Consider the following 16,902-nt stretch of genomic DNA (forward strand, 5'->3'; position numbering starts at 1 on the left):
ACTATACAATATTGGGGAGAAGATCCTTTCAAGAAGTTTAAAAAGTCTACAGGTTTGTATACATTTTTTTTTGCTTTGCATTTTTTCTTTTTTTACTCTATTGAATTTTTTGGTAATAGAATTATCTAAGACTTTCTTTTTCGCTTGAATTTCTATGTACACACACATATACTTAATTGTTTCTGCTTCTTAGTGCTAAAATAATTTGTCATTATTAACCGACAGATTTGTGGAATGAGAGCATATAAGTGACAAACTAACACAAGATGTTGATCAAGCTAAGGTGCAGTTGAAGACCGTGGAAGAAGAGAAAGAAGAAGACTACAGCTTTGGGCTCAAACTAGATGGTGTCACAAAAATTGTGTATTATGACTATGTTGAAATAGAAAAATATAATTATTAGTTAATTTTTTTTTGGGATCAAGTACAATTATCTGTAACTTGAAAGTGTTTTGGAATTTAAAGAAATGAATTCGTTTATAAAATTCTTGTTACAACAATGATTGTGGAAAATTCTTTAATTTGTAGTAACAATGGACTTGTTGAGTGTGTAGCTAAATTTATAATTGCCCTATAAAATTTCACTTTCCGTAGCAAAAGAAGAAACATCTTAGCTATAATTTTATATATTTCATTGCTAAAGGAATATAATTTTAGCTACAATGTACAAATGTTTTTGGAAAATACTTCAAATTATAGCTATGAATTTCTTGATTCGTAACTAAATATGGGCACTATTGCCACGAGACTAGAATGTAAAAATGGCCACAAATTTTGAGTCCGCGTGGCAAATAAATTAATATTTTGCTACAATACAATTCCTTGTGAATAGAATATGAAGATAGCTACAAATTTTGTTTGTCGTGGCAAAAGAATAAAATCACTTGCTATAAGTATATTTTTCGTGGCAAAAGTTTTTTACCATTACAGCTACAACACAAAAAATCTGTAGCAATAAGTATTAATCCTTAGCCACGGACCATGTAAAGTTTGTAGCTAACTTTTAGCTACGCTACATTTTGCTATGAATGCTATGGAACAAAAAGTTGTGGCTAAAGTGTTTAGCCACGAAAATTTTCATAATTAGCTACAACGTACTTCGTAGCTATAGAAACACAGTGTTGTAGTGAATTGAGGACTGAGGAATATATGCAACACAACTCAGACCAGGAAGGGTTGGCTGAGTTGATTGGGTGAGTGGTTTCTTACATGGGAGACCTGAGATCGATTTCCCTCACCAGCAGTCTTCTAAGTCAGAGCTCGTCGCACCGGGCTTGCCTTGTGTGGTTTGCATCTCCTGTTTGGTTTGCGAGCTATTGCATAGTGAGCAGGTTACCCAGTGCGCACCCGAAAGATAGCGGTTGCGGGTTTCCTGAGATATCCAAAAAAAAAAAAAGAAAAAAAAAGCCTTTATTAATAATAAAACGAAAAACCAGTAAATGGGCTAAAGTGCTTTCTTTTTTAAAGGAAAAAAAAAGAAAAAAAAAAAGAACACAATTAGACAAACAACTAAAGCAGAAAAGAGAGTAATACATAGTATGTACAATGCAAATAGGAGCATACATAATAATGCTGAGCGAACTTCAATTTGCACAAGGAAGGGTGCTAATTTCCACACTTCCAATAGTAATCTCTTTGCCTCCAGAATGTGGTACAAGAACAACCACAATCTCTTCCTCATCTTCAAGTTCCAAATCCTCTAAAATCTCAGTAATTGCCAAACTCATAGTAGCTGGAGTACTAGTGCTTGTGGTTGTTGTGTTTTGCCCACCACCACCCGCGCCATCATGCATATGCGGCAAGTTTGCAAAGCTACCAACATATTCAGCCCTGTTGAGAACTTTTTCCTTCACGCCTTCGTCGTCGTCGATGAAAACATCGAACCTTATGTATTCATTTTCGTCGAATTTCATGTTGTTAAAGACAAGGAGCTCTTCTTCGATGTTCTTATCTTCCTTAGTCCTTGAGATTTTGGGCCTTTGGATGGAAAATGACAATGTTTTGTTCAATTTAGAGGGGAAGATTTTTGTGGCTGGTTTCACATTCTTGGCATTCTTCTTGACCTATTGCTTACGTCGAACTGGCCTGAAGTTTCTCCATGGAATAGGCACGTCTTCGTATTTGTATCCTAATTTCTCGTTGTTTATGCAATCTTGGACCGTCACTTTGACAAGGGTGCGGTTTTCGTCATAGAACAAGAAGGCACTATCTAGCCAATCCCTGTTGTCGAGGCAAAATATAATTAAACAATTAAAAAGTGTGATTTCTAACCAATTGATTTTTAGATAAATGATTGTACACCTCAATAATATAATATTAGAGAAGGCAAGTGTTAAGGATGGTAATAATATAATATTAGAGAAGGCAAGTGTTAAGGATCGGAAACTCCGGTAGTGCTAATTTAGCCTAACAACATTGTAATGACAATTAAAAAAAAAAAAAAACAATGCAAGTTGATAATGACAACAAATAAAGCAGATAAAGGAGGGAAAACATAGGCTCCAAATTGGGTAAAAATAAAAATAAAAATACCAAAATAATATCCTCCACATGAGCCAAACTTTGACTCCAAGAAACTTCTCACCCAAGTTCCAATTGGCACATGCCTATTTCTAAATTAAGATGTCCAGCCATGCTTTTTGTAGCCAAAAGATATGGCCACATTACAAATCTCCGATCTAATTTTGGCTGATATAGTAAATTTGCTTCACCCTCTCCGCAAAAGTCTTTATGAGCTAAATCAATCTTTACAAATGTCAATCAAATTCAAGTTGCCAATTGGAAGAGGCTTCGTGAACATGTCAGCAGGGGTTGTCTCTAGTGTTGATCTTCTTAACAAAGATTTTTCCTTCAGGAATGATTTCTCTGATGAAGTGATACTTGATATCAATGTGCTTCGTCATATTTAGTCAAGTGAATGATACTTTGACTATCACAGAAAATGGTAATACCACCTTGGTGTAAATTAAGTTCAGCAAATAGACCCTTCATCCATAAGACTTCTTTGATTGCCTCAGTCACTGCCATATATTCTACTTCGATAGTAGATATAAAGCTATGACATATTATAATGTAGCTATCCAACAGATAGAACAACCATGAATGCAAAAAACATAGTCTTTTAGTGATCTTTTTTGGTCCAGATCACTTGCATAATTAGAGTCTACAAAATCAACTAATGTATTAGTATTTCTCCCAAACTCCAAACATAATGTGTTTGAAGTACCTCGCTAGTATATTAGAATCCATTTCACAACCTGCCTATGTGTTTTACCTGTATTATAAGCCATATACCAATTTACAACGCTAACCGCTTGTGAAATGTCTGGATGTGCGCAAACCATTGCATACATTAAACTGCTGACTGCACTAGAATATGGTACCTGTGTCATATACCTCTCTTCTTTCCCTGACTGTGGTGATTGAGCATTGATAACTTAAATTGAGCAACAAGAGGGCTACTCACTTATTTAACATCTTTCATGACAAACTTCTCCAAGACCTTCTCCAAGTATTTCTTCCGGGTCAGGAATAGTCTGTTGGCTCATCGATCTCTTTTAACCTCTGATACCAATTTGTTAGGATCGGGAACTCAGGTAATGCGGAATTTAGCCAAATAACGTTATAATGACAATTACAAAGACAATGCAATTCGATAGTAACGACAAATAAAGCAGATAAAGAGCACAAATTTAACGTGGTTCGGTCAGTGTGACCTACGTCCACAAGCGGAGAGGAGCAATCTCACTATACCAACAAGATTAGAGTAAATTCTCTAATTATCCCAAACGTTTCCCAAGAGAATAACCTCACAAAATCACTACAAAAAAAGAATTCACACAAATATTTCCCAACACCCACTCTCTTATAAAATACTCTAAAAGTGAGAAAAAGAGGAGATGAGAAGCTCTTGAATTTTTGGTGTGCTTCAAATGAGAAGAAATGATCTCCTTTTATAGGAGCAAAACATAGGCTCCAAGTTGGGTAAAAATCAAAAGGGAAATGACCAAAATAATCTCCTCCACGTGAACCAAACTTTGGCTCCAAGAAACTTTCTCAAGCCAAGTTTCGATTGGTACATGCCTATTTCTAAAATAGTATGATAGCCGTGCTTCTCAATGTAGCCAAAAGTTGGCCGCACTAGAAAAGATGGCCTCATTACAGCAAGAAATCTTTACATCAAATCTCACCGCCACTCAAAAAGTATAATAAATGTTTTGAAGCGTCATTTACATCCATGAAAAAAGAACCCCCGACACATGAGGAGGGTACTTTTATCCTTTCAAAGAATTAGAAAGTGTGTTCTCTCTAACATTTTAATTAGATTTTCAATAATACTTCACCCGTCCCACTTTACGTAAGACGACTAAGGTCAAACTATCTAATTTTCGGTGTGAATTAAGACACAGAATCTTCAAGTTATTTGAAATAAAAGTTACATATTTTAAAAAGTAGGTACAAAAAGTATTATAAATCGCAATAAATAGCAATTCAAAATATTTTAAAAAATATTTTTTAAAATAGGCGGTCAAACAATAACTCCTTTTACTCTCAAATCAGCAAATGTGTCGGATAAAGTGGGAATAGAGGGAGTACCTGTCCGTAAAGTCACGGCGTTTGCCTCCTAAAGTCTTCCAAATCGTCCACATCCTGTCAATATTAGCATGATGGGCATAGAAGATGGGATCTCGAGCAGCTGAATAGAAAGTTCCCATGTTCTCTCTAAACTTATTATTCGGATTACCCACCCATCGATGCACAGAATTGTGTGGGATATACTCAATAGTACCCATACCGCAAATAGGTTGTTCTCCACCTCGTATAGGGTTTCCGAAAAATAGCTGAGGACAAGGGGCATTCGTGAGCATTTGACGATACATCATGGTGAGATTATTGTTGATTTTTTGTTCATCGGAAGCATCAACGTCTATGGTAGTGAACCCTAAGTCGATGACATTAGGAGGCAAATGGTTTTGGTTGCGATTTGGATCGTACAATGGTGAATTAACAACATTGTACAAAGATGGCATTTGCATGCCAACTTGACTATCATAGTTCCAAAATGGCAAAGCAAATGTGTCATCATCAATTAGTGACCCAAGAATTCTTTCAAAGAAGTACAAGTACCATCTATGGAAAGGGAAAAATAGCCATGAGGAGTGAACTTGCAATGGTACACCTGGAAACTCTAATTCCTCGTAACAAGTGTTGCAATAAGCACAATGGATATTTGCTTGTTGCATGAAGTTCAATGGATCATCTTCGTCCAATGATTTCATTCTTTGAATAGCAGTGGAGTATTTGTCTATGTAGTCTTGAGTCACATTATGTGCAGCTGGTCTTATTTTGACTTTAGACACATTAGGACATTTGTAAGTAGGGATATTACTAAGGTTTTTAGGGAGTGGTGGACAACAAGTGAAGGGTACATTTGAACCATCAGGAAGACTAGCTGTGCTACATGTTGAAAGGTCAGGGGGTGATACTGGTTGCCCTAAGGCAAATGGCTCATTGGCTACACCAATAAAATTTGTGAGCCCTCCTAGACCAAGGAGAACACTTCTCCTGTCAAGTAATTTCCCCAGAAAAGATTTTCCTTCATCGTCCTGATTGATAGTGCTATTATTTATTTTGCAATTCACCTTATAAGAGTTATCGATAGGTTTTGCACGGATGAAAATTGGGGATGGTTTATAAGAAAGTTTGGAGGGGTAGGAAATGGTAGTGCATGAAGTTACAAGAAAAGTAGAAGCCATAACTCCTACATATGTTGATTGTCTTGTTCATTGAGCTTTGTATAGTAGGATTCGGATTAAAATGCGGAAGAAGCAAAGTAACCGGGAAGTTACTGTTAATTTCTCATCAGTGTTTAATAATATAATGACTTTGACTTGTCAAGTCATTTTTTACACGAGTTGACGTGATATCCACATGGTTTTGCCTTCACACTTTGAATTTGTCTACGCATACACTACAAAAAGTAGACAATATTAATACTCCTCGATGGTAACTTTGCTTTATGATTGGAACATCGCCCACTTGACATAGAAAATTTGTTGCTTATCAAAAAGTTGGAAATTAGGAATTTGTGTAAGAATATATCGCGGGGCAAGAGCAACATTGCGTACCTTTTAGCGCAGCGGAAGATCGTTAAACTCACCACGAAAAATTACCCAAGTCAAACTTTGATTCACTAGGAAATGAAGTTAATTACCACAAACTAGATGTCTTTACTTGTGTGTGTTTATATATGGAGAATAAGAGAAGAATTTTCTCGATACAAGAAGGAAGAGAGCATCATTCTTAAGAGAAGAAGTTCCAGGAAGTTTTTTTTTTTTTGTTTTTTTTTTTTACATAGTCTATGCACGTAAATATAGTAATGCTGAAGTTATTTGATTGGGTAACCTCCTTTTAACTTCCCAAGTAACTTCTCCAAATTATCCAAATTACAAATGGGTCGAGTCCGTCCACATGGGCTACCCCCGATCCAAACCCAAATATCCAACATCTCCCACTTCACACATGGTGGACTGAGCTCAAACCAGTACCATGTAATAACACACACAATTCATACCAACAAATAGTTCGTGCGACCTGCGCGCATCGAGAGCTATAACACTCTAAACCCATCAAGGTTTCATAAAATCTCCATGTAGAAATCCAATCACATGCGGAGAGAATTCACTACTAACATGAGGATCTTCTTACTCGCAATACCCTAGACATCATTCACTACTCCAGTAGCTAGTCATCTGATCCCTCATCCTCTAAAGAGGCGAACTCGAGTTCATGTATAACTTTATCCACAATAACACTTGTTACCCCTATGGTAAGTATAATGGTCGACCTGTGAATACAAGTTAGATTATTTATTTTAGTTGTCTTCCCTTTCTACTCGAAACTATCCATCCCAGATCAACTACTTTCCTAGACATGCACTACATTGCCTAATCACTTATAGCTATTAGTGACATGCTAAAGTAGCAACATTGATTGGTACTTCAAGATACAGTAACAGGTCAAAGGGTATTCTAGTGGAAAGTCAATTTTGACTTTCTGGGTCTCACACAATGAAGAAGCAGGGATCCATTCTTTCATTAACCCAATGGTCGCTAAGCACACGTGGTATGAAACACGTCTTTACGGTGTTCTCACCTTATACTGGCGCGTGTATCTGATTCTTTTACTCATTCAACACCGCACAGATCTTAGTCTAGACACCTCCAGATGTCTATCAGGAGTTTTTCTCTTTCCTCAAATGCATCTTCTTAGAGAAACTCATATCTGGCTTACAAACAAGTCATAACATGGCGGTGGAATTCATCTCTTCACGTTCCTCAACGTAAGAGGCGATTGCTTGTGTGAGAGAGTCAATCTCGTGACTTGTTCGACACACTTATATCCTTCACTAGGATATCATCACATGCATATAGAATATCAACATAATCTCAATCACAATTCATCGATGAGTATATTTTACAATACACAAATTTCAACATATCCTTTGCAAACCTAGAGTCATAACATGATTCTCAAATATGTCTCTAGATATTGATTTTGTAAGAGGATCAACTATCATCTTTGAGTAGGTATGTATTGTAATGTTATATCTCCACTTGCCATGATGTCTCACGAAGTTATATGTACTTGAAATCAACTTGTTTGGTCTTATTATAAAACTTAGGATCCTTTGTCTATGCAGTAGCCTCTTGACTATCACATTATAAAATTATTGAATTATGAGAATTCTTCGCAATATGAAAATGCTCAAAGAATCCTTAACCAAACAATTTCTTGAACTACAGATGCACAAGCCACAAATTCAGCTTCCAAAGATGAAAGCATCGTGCAAGTTTATTTCTTACTTTTTGTTAATTAGTACCAGCAATAAGTAAGAAAATCTAGCCGGAAGTCGATTTTCTATCATTTTGGTCACCAGCTCAATCGGCATCTGTTATAACCTCTCAGGAGTAAATCAGATCCACTATGGCATAGTGAATAATCTGCAATACCTTTCAGGTATCATAAAATCCTCTTCAAAGCTTTCCAATGATCTGTTCTAGGATTGAATTGATACGTGCTACCAGATTTATGGCATAACAAATGTTCGAACGAGTACACATCATAACATATATCAAGCTCCTAACAACACTTTAATATAGAACTTGAGACATGTCTTCCTTTTCTTTTTTTAGTCTTTGGACACATATCAAAGACTTAAAGTTCCACCTCTTGATATAGGAGTATTCACGGGTTTGAAACTATTCATTCAAAAGCGTTCCAAAATTTTCTTTATGTATGTTTCTTGAGACAAACTCAAAAATTTCTTGGAACGATCTCTTTGGATCTGAACACCCAATATATAGTCTGCTACACCCATGTCTTTCATGTCAAATGAATTTGAAAGCCAATACTCCAAATGGTTTCGGCTAATAATATATCATAACTTTTTTGCCACCAATCGTGCCTTGTATCTTTCTATTGACCCGTCTGTTTTGCATTTAACTTTGAGAACCCATTTGTTCCCAATAGCTCTATGCTAAGAGGAAGGTCAACAAGATCTCATACTTTGTTGGATCTCATGGACTCTAATTCTTCTTTCACTGTTTTCATCCACTCATCATTTCCAGGGTTCGCTCAAGCCTCAGTCACGTTAAATAGGCTAATTCAATTCTGTGGGAGATACCAAAAGATGTAATCTTCAACCTCATAAGATTGTTTAGGTATACCTTTTCTGGTACTCTTACGTAATAAAAATTCAGATTCCTCAAAAAAAAAAAATTGGATTCAAGACTCCTACTTGGATCAGGAACCAATCCTTGATCTATTGATTATCAAACATGTCTGAAGACATTTGCCAACTATCTGAATTCAACACTTCATAAAGAGGCTCTTCATTCTTTATTTTGCCCTACTTTGGAAAATCATATTCAGAAATATGACGTCTAATGATTCAGTTTCAGTAACATTTTCATCCTTTAATAACCATTGAACACATACCCTTTGGATTGTTCAGAGTATCTTATAAAGATACATTTATTGCCTTTTGGACCCAGTATACCTTGTTAAAATGATCTTTTGCATATGCAACACAACCTCAAGGTCGTAGATCATTCAGGTTTGTTTTATGACCTATCCATAGCTCATAAGGAGTGGAAATAACTTATTTAGAAGGAACTTTATTCAACACATAAGCTTCAGTTAATAACGCATCTCTCCAAAAGGAGATAGGTAAATTTGTCTGCGCCATCATGGACATTGTCATGTCCAATAGTGTTTTATTCCTTCTTTCTGCTACACCATTTTGTTGAGGTATGTAAGGAATAATTAACAGTCTGGCACTGCCATATTCATTACATAATTCATCAAACTGTCTTGATTGATATTCACACCTTTATCACATAACTGATTCTCAACTTCATTTATATATAGTCTAAAGCATTCAAGTGCTCCAAATTTATAAGAAATCAAATAGACGTAACTAAAGTGTGTGAAATCATGCAAACGTAATGCAATACAAGGCACCAGACTTAGCCTTCACATTCACTGAACTACAAACATAGGAATGGATTAATTGCAATGGAAAGTAAGCTCTGCTAGCCTTCCCAGATGGTTTATATGTAATATTTCCAACAAGATAATGTTCACAAGTGGTCACGTCTATTTTGGAGAAGGAACACAAATATTCCTCCTTAGACAATCTATTCATTTGATCTTGTATATGTGACCCAATATAGCATGTCATGATGCATTGGTCCTCATAATAGTCATAATTGGAATGATTACTATTTTACACAAATAAATCATCATCAAGTGTCCAGAACCATTGAAAACATTCTCTAGAGTAATTTTCGCAACATTATTGCTAAAGAGAAACCTAATACAAGAAGAACAAGCATTAATAGTTGCTATAGCAAGAGTTGGAAATTCTAAGTTTAACCGGCTCGCACATACCTCATAAAAGGTGGGAGGTGTCCCGGGGAATTACGGTTGTGAATCATACCGAGAAAGTCAGAAAAACCCGTCAATCACTTAATGGTGCTCCGAAGGATACATTTTAGAGTCGCCACATAATTTTTAGGAAATTAGTAAAACCAGTTCGAAAAGGGTTCATTTAAAATAGTTATTTAAAAAGAAACCTAATCTACCAAAGTCTGGGTAAGGGTTCTGTTGATCCCTCGGGGAAAGTGTTAGGCACCCCGGTATTAAAGATCCGTTCAATTGCGGTTTACCTACGGGTTCTAATAGTGCACCTTATGACTATAAAATGTTTTTTGGATAAATTTGCTCAAGTTTATATTTCCGCAATAAAAGGTTAGTCATTTACATGCAAAAGATATATTTTTCAAGAAATCATCGAAGTATAGTTTTGCCTAAATTGAGCGCGGGTGTCGGACTTGAATACCTAGACTAATACCCGAAGGCTCTTAGCCTAGGTAGGACTGTACGTAAGTCCACCCGAAAAAGGTTTTTAAAATGTTTTAAGTATTGAAAATAGCTTTATAAAAATAGTTTGTAGTCATATTATACATATATAAACTGTAGTTTACTTAAAATTGTCCAAGTTTTGTACAAGTTTTAGGCCCATTTTAAACATTTTTCTATACATGAATTTACTAAATTTTGCAAGTTCTATGAGTTACAAATCAGTCTAGAAGTCTCAAATCTGCTCTCAACAGCCCAGTCCACAAGGTCTTTAAAATGCCATTTTAGTCCTCAAGTTTTGAGTAATCAATCAGATTCAGTCCCTTGTCGTCCAAACAATCCCAATTTAGACTTTTACTGATATTAACGTCAAAAAGAAGTTTTAGCAACTCAAATACACAGTTTTAAACATAAGGGTCCCAATCTAGAATTTTAAAGCTCACATAATCATAATTTAAATGGCATAAATGTAAGGTTGAGGGATTTGGGCCGGCCAAGCCCAAGAGAGAAAGTAAAAATGCAATTTCGGGTCCTTAATCCAACGTATGCTCCGATTTGCGCTCCGTATTTGTTTGACTCGATCTAGTAGTGTCAGTGGGCCTCGTGGAAGCCCACCAACGGGTTTTGGGTGGACAAGAAAACAAGGGTATACATGACATTAGAATACATCCACAAATTAAACTAAGTACAATAATTAAAAAGACTAAAATAATTATTACAACGTAAAAAATGAATTGCAACTTTATTGGCCTGGCCCGTTAATAATGACTGATAGCACTAACTAATCAACGTGGCCCAAACATGCAATAGGCCCAAAGTAGTTAATGACAATAGCTCAGGTATGAATAGTGCAAGTAACAGGCCCAAACGACGAATAACAGGCCCAATGTCTTTCCTTTCTCAAAATATTTCCAAGTGTCAAAAGGCGATATACATGGTATACTACTAGCATACCAACTGATTTCCTTCGAATTTTTTCTAAGTGTTAAAGCCATAGTATACGTGATATACTAACTAGTCTGCTACTAAATTTTCATCTTAAATTTTCTAAGTGTCAAGGGTGATATACTAACTAGTATACCCACCATCTCATGGTTAAATACTCAACTATCAGTAGAAGTTATACGAACAGGCAGTTAACTCTTTACAACATACAACCTCAAGGTTTACTCTCAACATGTTTAGAGAAAGAATGACTCAGAAAAGTTCAATGACCAAAAGGAAAGCAGATGAATAGTTTCAAGCAATGTAGAGGCTGCTAATGCAAGGTATAGCAAATGTTTGAGACTTAAAAGATAGCAGTGGCACAGTTAGGAAGAGCATGACAGGTTTAGCATGAATGTAGGATCAAGCTCAATCAATTCCAGGAACCAATCCTAAGCTAGTCTGCACTCATCCAAAGATCATGGTAGTAAGTAATAGGTCCAAAGTCATTTTCAGGCTAATTTTAGTTTAAATAAGTCAAGGTATCAAGTAATGCAAACCACAAGTTCATCAATACTCCTAGACTTCCAATTTTAGCCAAGGTCCAACATGATCATGGGGTGGTCTCAGCTTGTCACGTTAAAATCCTCTCAACACATAGTGAGTCTTATGGGGGGCACTAACAGGGTCTCAAAAGATGGTCTAACTTATCTCATTTCCAGAACTACACAAATAGGTCAAAAACACAGATGGAAATCTAAACAGGATCCAACAGTCCCCTACATGGGCAATAGGGAGCATGATGCTATCTTAAGTCTTTCAACCATGTATCAAACATAGTTCAGTGTCAAACAAGCAAATAGGGACAAGAATAGACATGAGGCCATCTTAGATTTTTCAAATGAACAGCAAATTGAGGGTGTAGCATAGGTAACCAATGTTTACTAGTAAATGGGGATAACATAGATAGTGTAAGACCATAAAGGTGCAGTTTTGAGGAATAGGTTTAATGGCAATAGGGATAGCACATGAGACCTCTAAGCAAGCATAATATTAGACTCAATATCAAACACATTCACACACCTATCATAAGCTAAGTGATCTCAAGTGCAATTTCAAAGAAAATCAGTGATGCTGGGTGTCCATGTTAATTCTTTAAAGCCATTTTTTCTTAAAGTTTCAGTGCCAAGTAGTTGTAAACAGTTGGTTAACCTCAAGGGTTCAGTTTTGATGCAAAGTTTTAGTTCAGATGAAAGTTCTGGTGTCAAACAGGATTCAGTGAACAATGAGTAGGGTTAAGGACATAAAGATCACCTATACAAGGCAACTAACACATAGGGGAATTTAGCATAGCAAACACTTAGACATGATAAGTCTTAACAATGTTCAGAGTGTAGTAGACAACAGGGTGAATCAAAGTCAACAGCCAAGTCCATTTTAGTTTTGTGAGTCAGTCACCAACAGTCTTAAGTGAGTCATTTTCAAGTTGTCCGCTTCTTTAAAATAAGTTACAGAGGTCAATAAATGATACCAACTTGGCTTAAATAAAGGCCATTTTATTCAGACACATTCAACATTTTCAAACAAGAGTCCACTTATTCATTTTTAAAGCTATTTGAAACCATCAAGTAACAAGTAAGTATGTGACAGACATAACAAATGCACATAATATCAAATGATCATAATATATTCTCAGAATTATCACATAAAGTGATATGTTCTGAGAATTTCAAGTTTTAAAATGAGTTACGACGCCAATTAAGACACAAAGGTTAAACTTAGCCAAACAGTGTTCATTTTAGCTATATTATGCGGAGGCACTAACATAGAGGCATAGTTTTAGGCTTCAGGATTCATTTTTTAAAACCTCAGATGATTACAACAAGCAAAGAAGGAGTTCAAGCTATGAGTGTTCATTCTACAAAAAAGGATTCCAGCAGAAAAAAGGTGATCATCAACCATTCAACCAGGTAACAACTATAAGTGATAGAAACAAAATAGGTTTCACAACCATTATAGCCTTAGCCCTCCCCAACATCAATTTCCAGAAAGAACAAGGCTAAGGTGACATAAGTAGTGCCACTAACCTATAAGTCAATTAGTAAGTCAATTTCTTGAGCATTTTAGACAAAATAATACACTTGTTTTAACCAAAAAGGGGTTCAAAGATGTGTTTCTTTAGCAGTTTTTAAGGTTGAAATGATTCAAACAAGAGGCTTCCCACATGATCTAGGCAAGACAGTGATTTCAAGACATAAACATCACATTATGAGTATTCCAGAGTCATAGAGTCAAATACAAAGAGAGCTTCAACTCATTCTAAAACTTTTAAGCTAGCAAGGGCCTCACATTAACTTCTAGAGATCACATATGCCAATTTTGGCTCAGTATTAGGTTTGACAAAACAACATAGCACTTATGAACTAGCTTTAAAGTAAGACACACACACAACTCAACACATTGGGTAGGACCAACTTCAAATGAAGACTGCAGGCCACAAAGAGTCCACAACATCAGTGTTCTTCCAAACTTAAAAGCATTTTTTAAGTGATTAATGGTTAACACAAGATCCCAGACACACAACCAACCTTAACTTAGGCATATTTTAGAGAAAGAAGTTTTTGCACAGAGTTTAAAGGGTCTGAATTATAACTGGACAGTTTGAACAAGCATAATACTAAATTGTATGACCATACAACATCAAATACATAGAGAACCAATTTTTTTTAATTTTTTTTTTATAAAGCCTATTTTATATCTATTGTATCAGTTTTTAGATTTCAAGCACCCTTTAGACTAGATTAAACTTACTCAAGACAACCTTATAAACCCCCATAAAGTATGAAACCAGAACAAACATGACATGACACATACTAACTTAGCACATTCTCACATTTTTTACCACAGAACAAGAACTAGTCCACCATTTAGGCTTATATTACCTCAGATATGCATAAGCAGGATTAAACAAGACATATGAACATCACATATCAATAAAACAATAAACTTGAAACATATATCAAATAACAGTAAGACAAGCGAAGGTGGAAGAATAATGAGTTACCGTTTTAGGGGGCAACCTAAAGATCAAAGAGGAGAGAAATGAGTCAACTTTCAAACATCAACACTTAATGACCTTAGAAATAGCCCTTTTCTTCTTGAATTCTTTATATAGTAGGTTGTATATTTAGAAGATAGTAGTGTATATTTAGTAGAATGTAAGTAGTATATGCTGATTTTTTTTCAGTATCTCTTTCTATCTAGGATATGTATATATAAATTATATAGTGTATGACTTAGGATTTTTCAGAGCAATTTTAGGCAAGAAAAAACCAGACCCTTAAAAATGGCATGTATGCCTTCTATTTATAGGGAGTAATTAGGGTTCTAGGGACATATTGGGAATGAATAAACCCTTCCCAAAACTGAAAATTCCCCCCAAAAATCCCCAAATGCAGCCTTAAAATTCAAAAACAAGTATAGACAAATCCAATTCTAACCGAATTGTACTACCCGTCCTACCTTTATCCAAATTCAGCAAATTTAATGAACAAGAAAACCTCCAAATTCTAACGGATAACACAGCTCATTTACACAAAACCCCTAAAAATTAGGAATAGTACAGTGAGTCACACAAACAACTAAAATAGTACACAATAACGATCAAATAGTACAGTAACAACTAGCAATCTATACGATATCTCAGTCCTAATTGCACAAAAGGGGTTCCCCCTACGAATTTACTCATTGAGGTGCCATGGAGCCAAGATAAGAGCAGGTTCAGAGACCTCTATCCATGGCAATCATGGCACGAGTAAAATCGCGAGTAACACCCTTAGGGTTAGGATTAAAACAGAAATTAAACCTGTAATCAATACCGTTGAACTCAGGGGAACAAAAACCCCTAAAAAATTAACACGGGATAGCCATAGAAATGGTTGAAATGAAGGAACGAACAAACCCTAGTTGCGTCACCTCAAATCGCCATTGATATATCAGAGAACAAGAGAGAACAGACGGGATAACAAATGGGGACTGAAGTTACTCATTTGCAACTTTGGTCCCTTACTATATATATACTCCCCCCCCACCCCCCCCCCCCCCCTTTAGTTTTTTTTTTTTTAAAAGTTTAAATTAACCCCTCCTTTTAATGAAAACACCTTTCCTAAATAATGTACTCATTTAAAAAACTACATATTCTTTAAAACGTATTCGTCTAAAACTTCCTCGTAAAATAACTTTTGACGAAAGCAAGATTTATAATACGTATTTTAAAAATACAATGTTTAAACAAGCCCAATATTGACATAGTTCCGAGTAATATTCAAAAATGCAAAATGCGATCAAGAGTACCGTAATTCATACGTCGTTTTAATTAACAATTTTCTCGAGCTAGACGGAACTGGACGTGTATCTTCTTTTCAAATCACGTTTGTGAAAGTAAATAACTCGTAATTTCTTGTAATTGTTAATTTTTATGAAGAAATAATAATTAAATGTCAATTTTTGCAATTTTCTCGGGATTCTTGACTTTTTTAATTTTCTAAGGGCATCCTCACCCCGTATCGGACTCGAGAAATATGGAAATTAAAACATACGTTTTATGCGGTGAAAATTAGGTGTCAACAGTTGCATCACTTTCTTATTTTATCTTTCTTCTTGTTATACCACTTTTCCACTTACGGTCTCCTTGACCTTTTTTTAAGTCTCTTGCGCTTGAAGCCTCGAATTTTTAATACCACTTGATTTGCCACATAAGTACTAGATATTGGTTTAGCAGCACTAAACCGCTCATCTTCAAGCTCCACATGATGGACAACAATAATAATTGTTTTGATGTCATCATTATTGGTCAAGTTAACCTTTAAAGATTCTCAAATATTGAGAAGAGATCGGATCACTGCCTGACCTTACTGCTCATCCAATAGAACATGACGAACACTTTTAAGTTGAGCAATTACCGACATCACCCTTTTGATGTTGCTTGACACGATGAGAAATTCACTTCTTCTACGTGCCAAACTTGATTGTCATCTGTCTGAGGCGAGTCAAAATTGTACTACCATATATATCTCATAAATGTGCCTATATGGCATGAGCAATAAATTTATTCACATCATAGATGAGATTATTAACAACTTAACTTACAATAATTCCACAAGTAGAGAAGTCTTTCTTCTTCTACTCATTGTAAGTGTCAAGATTTCTCCTATTCTAGGCAGTGTTACCCTCGTTTGGATACGTATCACAAAGTTTATAATTGTTAGAGGCTAAACGTTTACCAAACAAAGTGTATAGAGAGACCTGGTTGCTATCAGTTCTCTCAGACAGTCTGAGTAAGAGAATAACACATGATTTTTTATGTGAAAAACTTGTCGCTCAAGGGATTAAAATTCACGACCCACCCCAGTAGGATTTCAACTCCACTAACCGAGCAACTTCAGATTACAATTGATTGTAATCTTGGAATTAACTCCCATAAGCCCTCACCCTTATAATAGCCCAATCGTAACCTTCACACTGGACTACCCCTAGCCAAGCAAACTAATACAC

At 35.7% G+C, this 16,902-nt stretch overlaps 1 pseudogene; it reads right to left on the reverse strand.

Annotated features, from left to right (window-relative positions):
* Window positions 1-1,480: 1,480 nt before the first annotated feature.
* On the reverse strand, window positions 1,481-5,756 carry LOC132069330 (polyphenol oxidase E, chloroplastic-like; annotated as a pseudogene).
* Between the last annotated feature and the right edge of the window lie 11,146 nt (window positions 5,757-16,902).

Source organism: Lycium ferocissimum, chromosome 9 (genome assembly GCF_029784015.1).
Source record: "Lycium ferocissimum isolate CSIRO_LF1 chromosome 9, AGI_CSIRO_Lferr_CH_V1, whole genome shotgun sequence".
NCBI lineage: Eukaryota > Viridiplantae > Streptophyta > Magnoliopsida > Solanales > Solanaceae > Lycium > Lycium ferocissimum.